Source organism: Salvelinus sp. IW2-2015, unplaced genomic scaffold (assembly GCF_002910315.2).
Source record: "Salvelinus sp. IW2-2015 unplaced genomic scaffold, ASM291031v2 Un_scaffold2520, whole genome shotgun sequence".
Classification (NCBI taxonomy): Eukaryota; Metazoa; Chordata; class Actinopteri; order Salmoniformes; family Salmonidae; genus Salvelinus; species Salvelinus sp. IW2-2015.
In genome coordinates, this window is record NW_019943834.1 from 115210 (window position 1) to 118939 (window position 3730).

The 3730-nt window shown below is 44.7% G+C and overlaps 1 pseudogene; it reads right to left on the bottom strand.

The window, feature by feature from the left end:
- The window catches only part of LOC112074161 (DDB1- and CUL4-associated factor 4-like), a 10901-nt pseudogene extending 8364 nt beyond the window's left edge, over positions 1–2537 (bottom strand).
- Between the last annotated feature and the right edge of the window lie 1193 nt (positions 2538–3730).

A 3730-nucleotide genomic window follows, 5' to 3' on the forward strand; every position in this document is an offset into this window, starting at 1 on the left:
AGGTGTAACAGACAACATGTATATAACACAGGTACTGAACAGGTGTAACAGACAACATAGGTTAGCATATAGGTGTTCAAGATGCCTGGTTAGATATTCCTACCACCCAGCATGAATCTAATGGCCAAATCCAAAACTAGCCTTCATTCCCAGTCTTCTCTCCCCAGCTCCTAACCCTTCCCTCCGTCCCTCCCTCCCTCTGTCACCTTTCTGTTGGTAGAGGTTATCCTCAGCCCTCTCTCTCCTTCCCACCTTTCTATTTGTAAAGTAGAGATTGTCACACATCTCGACAGACAGGGAGCCCCCGCTGCAGCCTCTGAAGTTCATGATGCCGTACTTGCAGCCTCCGTGAGACACGTCGTTAACCGTGAACACTCGCTCACATGCAGAGTCACCCTGAGTGAGAAGAGGAGAGGAAGTGTGGGGAAGAGGGAGAGAGAGGAGGAGGAAATGAGGGGAGGAGAGAGAGGAGGAGGAAGAGAGGAGGAAATGAGGGAGGAGAGAGAGAGAGAGAGAGAGAGAGGAGAGGAGGAGAGAGAGGAGGAGGAGGAGAGGAGGAAATGAGGGGAGGAGAGGAGGTAATGAGCGGAGGAGAGAGAGGAGGAAGAGAGAAAAGAAGAGGACAATTAGACTGGTGTAAACTTCCTCCTATCATTGCCAACATTTTTCTTAAAAGTCAATAGAAAGTGCACGAGAGAGAGAAAGCGTGTGTGTGCGTGCGTAACTCACCACTATGAGTCTAAAGTTGTCTGTGTTGGGACTGCTGCTGTCAGAGCTCTGGACCTCCAGTCTGTGACGTCTCATCCCACTCACCTTCATCTCGTGGATCAGCCTGGGCACACACAATCATAAGGGACACAATAACGTACGTATGTACGTGTGTGTATGCGTGTCCTTTTGATACCGTACCTACTGTAAGAGTTCCCAGGCAGCAGACCCAGGTGTCTTTTCTGCAGCAGCAGAGCTGAGTTCAGGCCTGTTCTCGGTGCTTTCTGGAGGGAGAAACAAAACACATTAGAAAAGCCCTTCAGAGCTGCTGTCGTTTTCAATTAGGGAAGGAGAGACGTCATCTATCCACGACAAGATACAAATGACAAAACATTTTTTAAATTCAACAGGGTACCAAAAAGCCCCTGAATCCAGCATCAAACGTTCCCCAGTCTGTAGTAGTACCTTCCTGGGCCTCTCGTCCTCTGTGATCATCCTGGCCCTGTGTTTCTCCTGCTCTCTCTCCTGCAGCAGCCCTCTGGTCAGAGGATTACAGTTGTTATGGCCCGGCAGCAGCCGGAAGTAACGGTTCTTCTCAGCGTCAAAGTAGAATCCCGGCAGCTCTGGAGATGGAAGGACAGGACAAGGTACACGTGGACGGTAAAGACGTGGAGTCTGTATTGTCCTTGTACGTGCAGTGGGGTGTGTGTGCAGTGACACACTTGGGACTGCACTGATTTATAAGTAGTCATTCTACAGCCATGTAAGAAAGGTGTCTGTGTCTAACTGACCTGGAGCAGCAGAGGAGGAGGAGGCTGCACTATTAGAAATAGGCCTACTCTCTGGGGTCCTGTCTCTGTAGGAGGGGCCTGCTTCACTACTGCCATACCTGGGGACCAGAGAGGAGTTTGTTTTTTTAACCTTTATTTAACTAGGCAAGTCAGTTAAGAACTAATTATTATTTACAACGACGGCCTAGAAACAGAGGCCAAAACCCTAACCCGGGCGACGCTGGGACAATTGTGCGCCGCCCTATGGGACTCCCAATCACGGCCAGTTGTGATACAGCCTGGAATCGAACCAGGGTCTGTAGTGACGCCTCTAGCACAGAGATGCAGTGCCTTAGACCGCTGCACCACTCTGGAGCCCAATACCACCATTACACAGGTAAAACAACACACTGGCAGGATTATAACAAGAGTTTAGGAATACATGTCATTCAGATCATATAACATACACTGAATTAAGATGAATGGCCCAAGAACGCCCTCAGCATTTGATAGATCAAGTAAACGAACTGTAAATAAGGTAGTTTACACATAACTCGGGCCAACTAACCTGTGGTCGTGAGAGACGTTGTCACCATCCTACCTTTGTTCCTGTGTTCTGTGCCTTGCGTTGTCCCTTTGCCAGTCAGAGCGGTAACCGAGTCGCCTTCGGTCCCTGCCCCTGTCACGCCAATTCCCTTTCTTCATCCCTGCTACTGCTATGGACACAAATGACGGACAGTAAACATCAACACGAAGTTTGTCACTCGCTTGCTTCTGTGTTGTGTACTTTGTAGCTAGCTAGCAAGTTAGCTAATTCGGCTATCCATTTCGCTTGCTAACAAAATCCCCTTAAATACAGACACGTGGTACGTAGACAATTTGAATCATTATCATATTTAAAATGAAATGGGGTTATTCGTGTAGTAATTAGAGGACACGACGTTGATCAAATATATTATTGAACATAGGAGCTTGACACAAAGTTCACTTTACCTGCTACAACGTTGCACCCACGTGACCAATTTAACACCCGCCCCTAACCCTCATTGGGTTATCGCTCACAATAGTGGCCCTCTTTGCGGCTTCACTATTGGCTGCTTGTGCTATCAATCACTATCGTTTCCTCTAACGAAATGTAACTTTAATCATATTTCTCATGAATGAAACATTGTAACATTGTATCAGAGATGACTGTCGTCTGTAGTGATAAAGAAGTTGTGATTGGTTTAGGTTATGGATAGAGCATTGCTTTGTAATGAATMTCTTGTGTAAACAAACCTTCGTGTTTGATTAATGCTTCTATAATATGAATCAAACCAAAATCTGCCCCATGTTATTGTATTTCACTGCACTACTGCATAGGATCATATCATTCTTCTAATACCATTCTATTTGTTTTTTGCTTAAATGCCACTGAAGGAAGAAGAGTCTTTAATATGTTGAGAATATAAAAGATGGTCGGTTTGCGARAGGCACAAAGGAACACAGTAGGGACAACTGACCATGTTTTTATTTTCCCTGCTCGGAAATGTAGCCACTCCTTGGAATATCTCTTTCATACACCGGGTTATATACCCACACTACGCAATGGATTTATACTTGCTAGTGAACGGTGACGATGTGCATATGTGTGCAACATCACAGATTAATATGAAGTTGTACTCTAGCTACTGTATCAAGRTTATCGTCTTTATGAAACGCTTTTGACAGTTTTCTCATAAACCACGCCCAATCTCTGGATACTATCATTGTATTGGTTAAGGAGCGGGGCGCCTAGAACCTTATTGGTTGTTTTCTTCATAGGGGTCCCAAACAGCTCCGAGATTTAGAGTATTGGGTTACAGTTTCGCAGCAAAATGGCGACTGTCATTCAGAATCCTCTCAAATCGTAAGTAATCTTTAAAATGCTATATTCTTTTCCCCGAAAAAAAKCCCGCATTTGCTTGGATGCAAAGGTTGCATTCAATAAAGGAGAAATGCACAACAAATTGAGTGGAATAATGGAATAGCGGATTTTATATGATGTTTGTAAACATATCATAACGTGTATTGAAACAATTATAAGTTAGGACAAAATGTGTCGTTTTGTTTGTATGTATTAGTCTCTACACGAATGGATTCGGAGCATAAAGCATGTAGTCGTGAGAACGCTTTTAAGAAAATATATTTATATGCGCATGAAACAATGTTCTGCACTCCGATTTACGCTGCGTGGACAAGTCAATTGTGTATGGACTTCTTTTACAAAAGTT